Source organism: Marmota flaviventris, chromosome 1 (genome assembly GCF_047511675.1).
Source record: "Marmota flaviventris isolate mMarFla1 chromosome 1, mMarFla1.hap1, whole genome shotgun sequence".
Lineage (NCBI taxonomy): Eukaryota > Metazoa > Chordata > Mammalia > Rodentia > Sciuridae > Marmota > Marmota flaviventris.
The window spans coordinates 100,035,911-100,050,296 of NC_092498.1; the positions used below are offsets into that span (position 1 = coordinate 100,035,911).

Genomic DNA, 14,386 nt, shown 5'->3' on the forward strand with positions numbered 1-14,386 from the left:
TTCTCTTTTTTGCAGCAATGTTCTACACCTACAAAGAATACAAGATGAAAAGTCCCCTCTCTGGCATGTTTTCATGTTTTCTTCGAGCTATCTAGATTGCAACACCCATGGTAGGCATTTCATCTGTCTAGTCATCTGCTTATTTTTCCACATTTACCAGACGCCACAGTGTTCAATCAAAACAGTGATTACTGAAATAAAAGAAGCAACTGCTTAACTGGCTCAAAAAGTTAAAATGCCAGATGAAATATATTTAGTCACTTTTAACTCATATATGCAAGGGAACTGCAAATTCTTTAACATACAATAAATTCCCCTTGACCTGGATTTCAAGTAACCAGAAGGCTTAATAACCAGAGGCCACATGGTACTGTGGGCAATGGCTCCTCCACTAACTTCCATTTCTTTTTTGAGATTATCCAGTGTCATTCATTGGAAAACACACAAGTTATTTAAGAACAGCTTTTGTAGAATAAAAAAGAAAAAAAGAAGCACTAAGTTAAATTTACATATCAATTGTAAGATCCACTCCAAATTCAGATACATCCTTCAAAGAGCACTGACAAAGGGTAGGACAAGTGAAGGGTCTGCAGGCGCCCCGCAGCAGGGCTGCCACCAGGTCCAAGTCCAAAGGCCAAGGCCATCTAAATGGTGACTCTGGAGCTGTCCAGCACTCAACCTCCAGCAATCTGTTGCCAAGCTTCCAGTGTCTCATCTTTCAAATGACAGAATCAGACAGTAGCATTGGATCCTTTCTTTTCCCCTCCCGCTTTGGGTTAGAAGAAGCACATCCTTTTTCAGAACATGCTAAAAGTTAAGGATCTTCTTCCTAGAAATATCTTGAAATGCAAAATGTGTGCATTTCATTTCCAAGGGATAACAGACCCTCTGAAACTTTTCCATGAGTCCAGATACAGAATTCTTAAAAGATAACTCTGTGATGTTCCCGCTAGCTCTAACAATCCCAGAATTATTCATTACCTGGTTTTTAATGCTTCCCAAAAAAACTAATTTAAATATCTTCTTTAAAGTATGTCATGAGTGGCTGGTGTAGTGGCACATGCCTGTAATCCCAGTGACTCAGGAGGCTGAGGCAGGAGGATCACAAATTCAAAATTAAAAAGTAGGGGCAGGGCTGAAAATGTAGTTCAGAGGTAAAACATCCTGGGTTCAATCCTCAGGGAAAAAAAAAATTAAAGAAAGAAAATTAAAGTATGTCACAAGTACAACTCAACCTTGTGAACATCACTGTTTGTCACAGTGGTACAGGAAACATTTGCACCAGTGTTGCAATAGTGCTTACCAGGTATTCTGACTCCCACATCCACTTCCAAGGCAATGCATCTGTCTTGGAGGGTGGCACCTGGGAACATGTATTTTAACAAGCACTAATTATCAGGCTCACTAAAGCTTTTAAACAGTTGTTCAACATATTTAATTTTGCTCTCTGCTTTAGATGGGTAAAAGAGAGCCTCATGGAATCCTTCAAGAACTAGACAAATTCATGAACAAAGTGCATCCAGAATACTAAATTCGCACCTTACATAAACCTATCTCAGCACACAATGATAAACTTTTCACCTAGATAAATCTTTACAGAATGTCCATCTCCCCCTCTAGGCTGTAAGCCCCACCAGGACAAGGCTTCTGTCTTCCCAGCACCTAGTACAGGGAAGATTGTTTAATTAGTAAATAAATTATCTCATTGATGTCTCTGTGACTTCAATGAGTCTGCAGTATCTTGATTTTAGTCACCACTGAGTTAGTTATGTACATTTTATTCTATATCTAGTGTTTCCTTTAAAACAGGCAAATGTAAAAACTAAAATTTTAACAGGAATACTTCATCAAAATACTCTATTCTTAACCACTGATAAATAGGCACTTAACCATCTCTGCTTCTTCCAAAACCCAAATACGGTTTTATTAGTTGAATTTGAATATAGTCTACTGTTAAAACTGCACACGTAAACATGTAAGTGGCCCCGAAAACCGCATTAAGAGATGGAGTTTCTAGAAAAACTAAGTTTTCTTCCTTAGTAGAGGAAGCTAATTAACAGTAGTGAGATAAGTCACCAAAGTTCCTTGACAAACTTGGTTTTTGTGGAGTTGTTGGCTTTTCCCCCAAGGCAAAGGACTTCATTTTAACAAAGCAATAAAACCCTCCCAATACTCATCAAGAGAGAGGGTCATGTGAGAAGAGGTAAAGCTCCAGGCACTGCCTGAAATCACACTAATTAATGGTCTAAAAGAATACTAATTCCTACCCCTGTTTGAAATGGATTTTTTTAAAAAATTAGGCCCTTGGTCACTCAAGAGTCTACTCCCTTCTTCTATTTTGACAACTCATTTTTGGATCTCATTAGTTAGTAACTAATTATTTAAGTGTGGTTGATGCTTGAAATGGGGCTATAAAAATGGCAACTTGCCAAAGCAGACATCTGCTTCCTGTATATCCCTATAAATTATATCAGCTTATTTTACTGATAAAAACATAATTTTGTTTCTGTCTCTTATCAAGAGAAAGTTTTAACATTTTGGTAACTCACACCTCATCAAACTGTGGAGGAAAACCAATGAGCCAAAAAATGTGGCTGCTTCTAGCTGAGGTGGTGGCTTTTCACAGGACAGTAAGAGCTTTGGAAACTCAGTCCTGAGTCAATTCATTAAAGCATTAGGAATAGAAGTGACCAGTAAAATGTTCTGATGGAATCCTAACCCACAATGGGTTCCATAGCACTACTCTTAAAGCCTGGTTTCTTAAATAATAAAGTTTAACTTATTTAGAACATTAGTATCAAGACAAAAAAAAATTTAAGCTGTGGTCCACTTCAAAGACTTTTCTCTGAAGGAAACATGCCACTGTTTTTCAGATGTGGATGAAAGGAGACATTTTCCCGCCTGATACAGTTTCCTTGCTTACAACTCCATACAGTTCCCCTTTAGTCCCTTTCACCATTGAAACATTACATGAAAGATTTGCAACATGCCCCTTGACTTTTTGTGCTTAAGGGGGGAAAAATGTAGCTGATGTTTGAGTCTCCAAACTTGAGTACACGAAAATTAAAACAAAAAATACATAAACCTGCAACCAATAAAAAACTGTTCTCCTAGTATATTACTCCTAAAATTTTAAGTTTCGTAGATTAAAAAAAAAAAAAAAAAAAACATGAGGGATGAGAATTCTCTCTTGGAAACAATCCAGACTTTTCCTACTTAACTATCACTGAACCTTTTGTAATTCCTGAAGTCAAAACCAAGGGCACAATTCATTCCAGACCCTATTTTAACCTGCCTGCAGGTGGGTGTTTTCTTTCTAAATGATAAATCTAAACGTACATCAGCCTCCAAGGCACATAAAGCTTCCTGCAGCCACAGACCGAGTGATGCTGTAAAGCAGGTTCCCCTTGGAAAATGAGCGGTGGGGGGCGGGAACATTTCCTAAATTCGAGAATTCTTAAGGGGGACCTACGTTTTAAACCAAACTTTCACGCAAAACACTTCATGAGGTCTGCTTTAGAGTCGGCATTGAGTGATGCAGGGGGGGCGGAGGGGGTACCCCCAAACAGAAACTCTCATCTTTACAAAGACCTTTATCACCCTAATTATTCTGATCGGGCTGTGTGGTTATGTTCTATTTTGTTTGAACGGTCTCTCACTTCCTGTCCGGTCACCTCGGACGGTTGCAATGCACGTTTTTCACACCTTGAACCACTTTTCCCCGCGCCCGGGTCCCCCGCGCCTGCGTCTTAATTCCTCTCTGGCTGTCCCTCTCCGCAGCAGCGGCGCGGCCAATTCATTAGCAAGCGCCGAGCCCGCGCAGCGCCGTCTGAGCGCGATGTCGCCGCATCCATCATCATTACATCAGCGCGGGGAAGTCCACGCCGAGTGCTCCCGGCCCCTGGCGCGCCCCAGCCAGCGCGCCGGCAAACAGAGCATGGTGAATTTCTCAGAAATAGCTCTGGGTATCTGGGGGCAGAGGAGGTGCTCCCAAGCCCCGCTTTGATCCACATTCCTGAAGCTGCCTTTCGGGAGACAATGCATGTCCGGCAGCCAAGCCGCGGGAAAGGGAAAAACACTGGCGGGCAGGAGTGGGGGGCGGGGAGGCGGGATAAGGGGATGGGGGGGAGGGCGGTGTCTAGAGCCAGCAGAGCCCGGCAGTCCCTCTGTAGCGCACAGAAGCAGCCCTTATCAATTTGGATCACATTAGTTACCCTGCTCCTTGGGAATATCCCTGGGCATCTGCAAACTCTCTACAGTTGGCTCAGCAAACAGACGTAGGGGAGGGCCCTGGTTGCATTCATACGGACGTTTTAACTAGCTAAATTCAGGAAGGTGTAATCCTTATGGGTACTTTGCAGTGCAGTACTGTGTGTGTGTGTGTGTGTGTGTGTGTGTGTGTGAGAGAGAGAGGGAGAGAGAGAGAGAGAAATTGAGAAAAAACTATAATAAAACACTGGGAAAACTTGAAAACTCTTCAGGAAACCAATGGATGTGTACTTCACTCACAAGAATTCTAATTCACTATTAACCTGCCCCCCCCCCAAACATTTTTCTTCATTAATTGCCACAAATAGATGCAGGTGCTGAATGGTTAAGGCACAGACGCATGGCCTCATTGTCTCTCAGGGAAGCCCTTCATGAAGTTCCAAATCAACCTTCACCACCAGAGGCTTTATGTAGTAGTCAATAGAGAGCATGAAAAATCCTAATTCTGGAAAAGTGTGCAAAAATCAGCCTTTCCCCCATAGAAGGTCTGCAGTGAAGCCTCCAACCCACAGACAAGCAGGATTCTTCTATTGTTTAAACAAAACATTTTTTTTTTAAAGAAAGCATCAGTTGGTAAACCATCTTTGAAAGTGATGTTTGAACTGAATGAAGCAACTTTCTAATCTAAAATGAAGTGGATGTTCAGTTATAAACTGCTAGAGCATCCTTCCTGAACAGTGTACTTCATTTATTTTCCTAATGCAGTGGAATTTATTTTTAAGTTGCCTGAACTTGGCTTTGCTTCTTTTTTCTAGTGCTTTTAAAGATTCAAAACAACTAAGTGAAATGCCTGACTCACGACGATAACCTGATCAGTTTCGAATAGGTCAGAACAGTTACTGGTCACAAAAGATCAGAAACAGAAGACATTCCAATAGGCAATGTAATGTTCTTAATACCACAATGATGAAGTTTGAAGTGAGAAATGACTGTATAGGTGAGGGAACCACTGCTCCAAGGGAAATAAGTTTTCCTTCAGAGAAATCACATTTATTTACATCTCTCTGTATACTGGTAAGCTGAATGATCTCCTTACTTTGATAAAATTCCAGGAGAAATCAGTCTGGGTGGGGATTTCTGAGACAGCCTCCCCTGTGTCACTTCTCTCACAGAGAGTGACACTTCTCTCACACTTTATTACTAATAGATCAGCTGCTACTTCAGGATGCTGCTCTTGGAGCAATGTTTAGGAAAAATTCCTATTAAATATTTATACCTTCCTATAGCTATTACACAACTCATGTCCAAAAAAAAAAAAAAAAAGTCATCTAGAAAGATAATTTTTACAGAAGAGAGAAACACAAGCAAATTCTGACTTTAAAAACTTTTTTTGTCAATTTTGGAAGTGAAAAATAGTCTTGAGCAAATGAGCAAAACATAGGACATTTAAAACACATCAGTGCCTCCCATGTAATCATGCACTGGAGAAAATCTCTTCTAAGTTTGTAATGTGGTTGACGGTTCCTTGTGTTCAAAATATCTTTCTGAACTTAAAATCAATTAGGTAGGCATAACCTTTGTGACACACCAACAGTTTCTAGGATTTCTAAGGCTTTCTCTCCCTTCCTGTCTGTAATGCCTTCCTTTTTCTGCAGGAAAAGAGGCCCAACTTCATAAGTTCTTAATGAAATCTTCATGAATTTTTAACTATAGTATCTTTTAATGTACAATTATTTCTCCTTTATATAGGATTGTTTTTCCCTGTGGTCAGGAAAGCTCAAAACCTAAACTGCAAATAAGATCTGCTATCTGTCCTAGTGGTCATTAGTAGCATACAGGGCTCCCCAAATCTGCTGCCTATTGTTTTCAATTTTTCTTTCCTACATTTCTGATGCTTCTGATCATAGACAAGCAGTATTCATAACAGACAAACCAAATGGAATTACTCAAAAAGGGAAATAATTGCCTGGTTATGGATTAAGGGAATTTAGTTTTGGGAAATTAACTACATCTGAACTTTTAAGAAATCTATGTTTAACTTCACCTACTGAAAAGCCTACTCAACATGAAAGTAATCAGTGCTATTTCAGTTAAAATCACAAATGGCATTTGTGAGGCAGTTTTACTCTTCTGCCTTGTGTATTTAAAAGAAAAGATCATAAGCTACTCTTTCTCGGATGCCAGAAGTACTTTATAACAAACATTCCAGGAGAGTATAAGATCTCTATTTAATATGTTACAATTTCTGAATTCTGCAAAACTATAAAATATCAGTACTCTGTGCTTTGCTTACACACTGCAGGAAGCAACCTACATAGCAGGTACCGTTAAAGAATGAGCAATAATGTGGAGCAAACTGACATCCCCACTTTCTGCAGGTTAGATGAATACAGTCAATCCTCAGAAACCTAGATCTGCAGTCAGTTATCAGCTATAGATCAGTTAAGCTCATGAAAAGTGTATTCCCCTTAAACCCATATATATCATAAAAACACCGTGACTGATCAAATGTGTCCCTCTCTCACTTCACTGAGGTTTAAAGGAATTAAAAGTTCCCACATATTTTGAGAAAACAATGTTTAATTATTTGTATAGAACTTATATAACTTTGAATTCCCAGAATCGTGGCTCTTTACAATAAAGCTTAAGGGGATAGACAGCATGTTCTATGAATAGTAAGTGACATTCAAACCATCATAAATATTAGACCAATACCTTCTGGGTTTTAAAAATCAGCTACAGATAATCCAAGAAAACTTAAGATAGTTTTTGCGAAGGACTATTCACCACACTGTATTCTCCTAATTTTTAAACTTTTGATTCTTAAATCTTGAGTATAATTTTCAAAGCCACTTTTTCAAAATTTAGGATTTTTTTTTTAAATGAAGACTTATTTGTAAAAACTATCCACGGTTCACTTATCCTATAAACTATGCCTATTCACACACAACATTCTCCAGCTGTCTTATTTCTGACCCTTTGTAGGCACAGAACTGCCAATCTAACCTACACCAAACTACATACCCTCCAATGAGACTCTCTGGTATGGAATTTCATTTTAACATCCACAGTTCAAATAGCAGACATTGTCCTCGAGTGGTGTGGCCTGGTCCACACATCTGGTCACTCTATTCCAGGTTTCCATAGATGTGAGTTATTAAGGCTTCATTCTTAAGCTGCTGGATGAGGTTTCTCTACACACTGATAACTTTCTTCAGAATGAATTATTCTTTTTAAAAATATCACAAAATGAAATCAATAACAGGGCTTAACTGCCTCATTCCTTCATTACTGCAATTTGAAACTTATCTTTCATCTAAATGGTGAGTTTTCAGTCTCTTTTTGTAAAAATCGATAGTTTGAAATGTAAAGCACTCTGGAGTCTTGTTAGGCATTTTATGTAATCTTCAAAAAAAAAAAAAAAGTCAAAGCAGCTAAGGTAAAAATTTCTACCTGAAAATAAGCATATATAATGGCATGCAGCATTCTGAAGTTATATCACTTTTTGAAAATTGCACTTATCTCCCATTATTAAATTAATTTAATTCTGTGGTATAAAAATTCCACAAGTACACAATCAAATGCTTGTATGTTACTTCTGTGCCACCCCCCACCCCCAAACACACATACACTCATGGCCCCCTTTCCTCCAGAAAGAAGTAAAGAAAAGAAAAGCCCCTCTAGCTGTTTCAGGCCAGCAATCAATCCAATTTACTGCAGGTACAATTTATATGTACAGTGCATGCCACAACAAAACCACAGTGTGATGCCAACATGGCCCTTAAGAAAGTTTTCCCCTAAATCTCTGGAAAGGAGCTTTAAAAGAAAGCAAGGATTACAGTCAGCTAGAAGGTAGGGAGGGGACTTACCTCAAACCCAGCCAAGCGGAAATCAGAGCAGTAATTCTACAAGTCGACAGAGTACACTTTCAAAGCTATAATGGTGTGAAGAAGTGCTGGGCAGCATGGCCTGAAGGCAGCACTAATACACTGATGACTAATGGCTGGGCCGGGGCAGACAATGAATTTGGGGCTTGAAAACTAACAGAAACCATGCAGTACTTTGACAAATGGGCTTTCAAGATTTCATTCATTGAATAACCTTTAAGCACAAAATTGGCTCGGGTTCTCTTGGGAATGATATGACATGTTGCTGGACAATGATGTAAGTATTTTCTTTTTTAATTATGACTCTTACGCAAAACACAAGAGCACCATATACGAGGATACAGCTATAGATACCATAGACGCAGACGTGGAACTCAACACAATATTGCCTTTCAGGAGGGGGCTGAAATGTTCCAGTGCCACCTTATTAACTATGTAATGGCTTTTTCATTCAGCTTCTTTAGAAAGCCATAGATTTTCTGAGACATTTTGTCGGGTTGAAATATACACACCCAGAACAAAAAACACTTTCACATTAAACACACACACACACACACACACACACACACACAGGTAATGAGTAGTTAAGAAATTTGGCACTAAAACATAGTGCGTTTAGATTTACAAATGGAAAAAGTCTAATTTTCAGGGGCCAGGCAAAGGAAAAGTGTCATAAAACAACGGAGACACCAGCGTAAAGTTTGCAATCAAATGCACTTACAAACACACTTAACATCCAATGTCTTTTCCACAGCTCTCCTCCCTCTTCCCAGCTTAATTAGCCTTTCGATTTAAAAATAATAATTTTGGCAATTTTTAAAGAGAGAATGAAATATCAAGTGTCTCCAAATTAACAAGTACCACTTACTCCAGACAGCATTGCCTTTAGCAGGTCCTAAAAACTTAAGAAAAGGATCTTAAAACAGGAAGCTTAGTGAGCTCATAAAACTGTTGTTGGAGCCAGGAACACATAGCATATTTAATCTGCAAACTGTGAGAGTCCACAGTGATTTCAACAAGATCTGAGGCATGCCCTCAAGGTTTGCTGGGATCTGGGATTAAGGGGTTGATAAGAACCTCTACTGCCCATGGACATGTTTTTCTTCTGCAGTTAAACACAAATGCATGGAGACGTTTGACTGCTGCTTGGCGTTACTGCTCAAGTTATATAAAAGCTTTGCAGCTCCTTTTGCTGTCAATATATCAAAGTTTAAAAAAAATCATCAAAGTGTGAAATTTCATTTAAAGTCTTCGCCAGTCTACAGCTCTATTTCACAGGCCCATCAAATAAAAGTAAAGATGAAAAATGCACTGAAAGTACTTGAGAAAGTTTGCAGCAGTACTCCTGCCCTGTTGTTGTTTATTCTGTCTCCCTTTATTTGCTTTGAAACTAGAACGGATCAATTTTCATCTAGAAAAATGACATCATGAAGTGAAAGGAAGCAGCTTCTCCCAGACTTTAATGAGAAGACAACCTGAAATCATCATTACAGTGGAATCTTTTGTTTAACAAATATATATGTATTTGTTGCCTCTGTAGTCATTTCAGCATTTTAATTGCCTCTCCTGGTATAAGTTGGCAGAAAATTTCTTGAATCTTCCAAAACAAATCAGACAGACCTTAGAATATGAATGCCAGCACAACTTAAAACTCCTTCAAAGAATTCTTTAGCTGGAGATTTACAACAATTGCATAAAGAAGAAAAGTTTGACTTTTAAGATAATCTACTATAGTCTAAAAGCATTAACATTCCATTACTAAGGTTTTTTGAGTATTTCATGACTCATTGATTCATTTCTCCAAGATTGGTTATTCTGAGTACATTACTATCTCCATATAAGTGAGTGCATGCAAGGATGATCATTAAATTGTTTCCTTTCATAAGCTCCCAAACTCTATCCTCAAAAGGGGAGGGGGGGAGGTGTCTCAGTAAGCAGGATACCTTACATAGAAGGAAAGACCTCTAAATGGCTAAACTCAGAGGAAGTCTGAAAGCCTTATAGCATGCAGGTAATTAAGGAAACTTCACTGGCTAAGAAACAAAAGAAAAGTCCAACTTTTAGGCTTGGGCATCAAGTTGATAAATTAACGATTCTTTCATTAAATAAGTAATGAAATAACTCAATGGAGCCATTTTTCATCAGGGCTGAATTTTCTCATTTCTATCTGGGGTCCTTTGCAAATTAGATATACAATAAAAATGTGTGTATATCAGGGTTCAATCAAGGAATACAAGTATGTTAAAAGCACGGGGAATTGGTAGGCATCTGGGCCAAACCTACTGGCCTATTAGCAATAATGCAATCTATACCTTTTAAAGTGATTCTCCTTGTGTGAAATTTCACTAGACACCTCTCCCATTGAACTCATTCACGCATCTTAAACCAAAGCTTCCCTAGGCTGACTTTAAGAATTATACTCCCTGAAAGGATCTCCCCTTAGGCAGAGAGTTTCTAATTAAATAGCTTTTAGTGTAAAATAAACTCTCTGCTCTGTATAAATATGCTATTCCAACTAATTTAAATGTTACTTCATGTTTGTGTTAGGGTTGACTATAATCTAACTGGCCAAAGTGTTTGTGTACCAGGTTGTTAAGACCAATATTTCCTAACATAAACAAATTCTTTAGATACTTCGCACAGTTTACATTGTTAGAACCAATCGCCAGTGCTTTAATAAATTCCCTCCACTGAAATACTGTTCTGCTTTAGAAAAAATGAAAAGATTTTGAGGTTATTTCACTATTTTAAAACATAGCATTTTCCTCCTTCAAAATAATCTTGACACATGTAATTAAGAAACTGTCAGACTATTATTAATTTTTAATTTAAAACCTAAATGAAATAATTACAGGAATCAATCAATAAGGCACCTATTCAAATTACAGAGCAATTACATAAATACTCAAAATTAATACTTTAGGCCAATTCTTGAAGATTTCAGTCTATAACATGCGAAGACATCAAACAACACAAAAAGTGAAACATGGGGAGGATGAATAGTTCCTGCCTTAAATAGGCTGAAATGAGGTCATTAGGCCCCCCACCAGCCATGCCCAATGCACTCAAGCAGCAACTCTTTTTTAAAAGTTAATTTATTTCCATCAGACCCATATTTCAGAGATCAAAAAAAAAATGGCTTCATCCAAATGCTGTACAAAATCACATTTAGGAATGCAAGGCCTAATTACTTGAATTTTCAGTTTAGGTATATATTGTGCTCTGCAAAGACATATTTGAGAGAAGAGGGAAGAGAGGGAAAGGAGTGCAGGAGATGTTTTTTAGAACTAATAATACCAGCCTGGATAATGGCACTGCCCATGTCTTTGCACAGCGGCCGGTCCTCCATACCTCTGACTAAAGGGTTCTTTTACTTGGAGACGCGGACAGTCCATCATTTCAAACTGAAGTGGCAGCTGGAAAATGTGGAACAGCTGGCAAAGAGCTGGGAGAAAATGTTTTACATAAATATATGTACATATAAACTGGCAGAGGGCCATGAGCACTGTACCCAAGGCCAGAATCTCTCCGGCAGTCTACACTAGGGAGATGAGAAGTTGGGGGGCAGGAGGAACAGCGTCGGAGGAAACCTCCTTAATCATCTTTCCACACAGTGTGCACGGGAAGCCTGAGATCCTGCACCTCTGGGGGGGGGGGGCGGGGGGAACTGCATCCTTCTGGAAAAGGTGCAGTCGGGGACACGAGCACAAATTTCAGAAAAGGATAAAAAGCCGGGTGTGGAGTGGAGCGTCTGCATCTGGCAATCGGCTTAAGAGTCGCTTCACAAACTCTCCAACTTTGGGGTCAATATTTACTCCTTCTCCACCTCCTCCCGCCCATTTTCCCGCTACAACTCAAGAAAGTAACTGTCCCCTGCAGAGCGATTCATACCCAACTCTGCTCTGTGTAAACGCGGCCTCTTAAATGATTACTGCAAGGGCCACAGCTACTTTTTTTCTTTTTTGAGCGTGCTGGCCCTGGAAAGGAAAAGAAATAAAAGAGAATCCCAAATCATACACAGATGGTACAACTTTCACTTTTCCTCTACCGACGGAGGCGCGCCTCTCTCCATCCGCTCACACCACACCCCCACCCTTCGAAGTGGAGCTCTAGCAGAAGAAAGCCCCGGCAGCTGTGGTCCCCGCGCTACCCACCTCGCCGCCCGCCTCCTTCCGCCCATCCGGGTGGCGGTGCGCGCCTGGCGTCGGAGCCCGAGAGCGCAACAGAGCAAAGGAAGGACACGGGAGCTTTGGGGTCTAACGTAGTTCTTTTTAACCCTTTTGGGAGAGAGAGTGAAGAAGAGGGGCGCAGTCGCCGCAGCTGCAAACTTCGTCCCCTCTCTGGGATGTTAAATTCTGCAGTCCGTCTCCGGACCGCCAAGGGATCAGACACTGGGAAGCGGACCTTCAAGAAGGAGGGAGCAAATGAAAGACTTGTTCGACGCCTTACGGATGACTGTCTAAATCTGGGCGCCCTTTGACAGCCATTTTCATACTATTCGTTTCCCCTTGGAGGACCACCTCTGGACTCGCAGGCGGGGGCGCGGCCGCAGGAGCGGGCTGCCGGGCCCGCAAAACAAAGAACTTCGGGCGGGACGTACCTGCGGTGGCGGCGACTGTCAAGTCCCCGAACTTCCCATAGACCCGCGTCCGGGGCGCGAGCGGACGGCTCCCGGCTCCGCGCGGTCGCGGGTGGCTCGGGCTACCGCAAGCGGCTGGGCTGGGCGCGGGTGGCGCCCGCAGCGGGCATGTTGCGACGCGGGCAGCCGCGGGGCGCTCAGGGAGGGCTGGCGAGCGGCGCCAGCGAGTGGGAGCGACGAGTGTGCGCGAGTGCGAGTGTGCGAGCGCGCCGGTGGCGCTGCCCCAGCCCGCTCCCTCCCGCTCGTGCAGCTCCGGCATCAGTTTCAGGGATCGTGTAATCCGATCCCTTCTGACTCACAGGCCCTGAGTGACAGTTCTGATTTGGTTCAACCGCGGGAGGGAGGGAGGGGAAAGAGAAAGAAAGAAACCCCCCACCGTCTGCCCCTCCCGGCGTCCAATCCACTTTCTGGAAAAAGGTCCCATCCCGGCCTGGAACCCCTCGCAGGGTGGAGGAGCCCCCCGCCCAGACACGGAGCTGCCAGCGCTACTCACGGGGTGGAAAAGTTGTCCCTCGGTTCCGTGCTTCCCTCCCGCGCGCTCCCTCCTTTCCTCCTCTCCTCCTCTTCCTCCTCCTCCTCCCCGCATTCCTCCTCCCCCAAGTTTTAACAGATGTTGCCGGACTCTCCACTCTTCCTTGGGCTCCCTCTTCCTCCGCCCCCGCCCCCGCCCGGTCCCTTTTCTTTCTGCCACTCCAGAGCTCGGTGGGGACGCGCCGAGCAGCAGGACGCCTGCCGCCGCAGGGGGCGAAGTTGGGAAAACTTGGAGTGCTGCTCGCCTTACTTTTGCTTTCTGGCTCCTTCCAGGCCGCGCCGGGGGCCCGCGCTTCCCCCGCCCGGCGGGTCCCCGCTCTGAGAGCGGGTCCCAGCAGCGAAGCGGGCGGCGGTAGCGAGGAGGCCGCGCGTCGCGGGCTGGGGTCGGCGGCTGGTCGGGGGGGAGCCCAGGCGCCCGGAGCCACGCGCGCGCTCCCTCCCCGCCCTCCGCCTCCTCCGCCCCTCCCCGGTCCTCACACAGACACATTCATGCCTGCTCCTCCTCTTCCCCCTCCTTGACCCCGCGCCCGCTTGGCGCGCCGAGGCCCCACCCACCCGACGAGGGGAAGGGGGCCGGGGCGTGATGTCACGGGCTCCCTCTTGGCCTGCGGCAGCTGCACCGCCCAGACGCCCCCCAACCGCTCGCCCAGGCTCTGGGGCCATGTCCTCCCTGCACCTCTCTCTTCTCACTCAGCCTCTGCTCTTCCCTTTCTTTCGCTCTGGGGTTGGACTCCCTTCTTTTAAGGACTCTCTGATCACTGCCCTCTCCCCGCCTCAAACACACCTCACCTTCCCCCTCTCCTATTTTAACATTTACCCAGGCAAACCCTAAAACTCCTCTCTCGCGCGGGATGATGCATTTGGAAGTCCAGGATTTTCCTCTCTGCTGGACTCATCTGCCCTTGGGGCCAAATCTGGGAAGTAGGAACTCCCACCACACAGCCCCAAGTCCCCTAGCGCCACTTATAAAGGACACAAAAACAAAGACCCCGGGCTTAGAGCCTGGATTCGAACGTGTTGCTTTTCCTTGGATTACAAAGTCTCTCTGTCCTTGATTTGTTTTCAGAGGCCCATAGTGTAAAAACTTCCCCCCTTTCTTCAACCACCAGTCTACATTCAT

General features: G+C 43.0%; 1 protein-coding gene across 1 annotated transcript in view; it reads right to left on the reverse strand.

The window, feature by feature from the left end:
* Positions 1–13,596, reverse strand: part of Gli3 (GLI family zinc finger 3) — a 270,484-nt gene extending 256,888 nt beyond the window's left edge. Inside the window, exon 1 of the mRNA XM_027938367.3 lies at positions 13,517–13,596. The gene's annotated coding sequence lies outside the window, so the exon portion shown is untranslated. The remainder of the gene's footprint in view (positions 1–13,516) is intronic.
* Between the last annotated feature and the right edge of the window lie 790 nt (positions 13,597–14,386).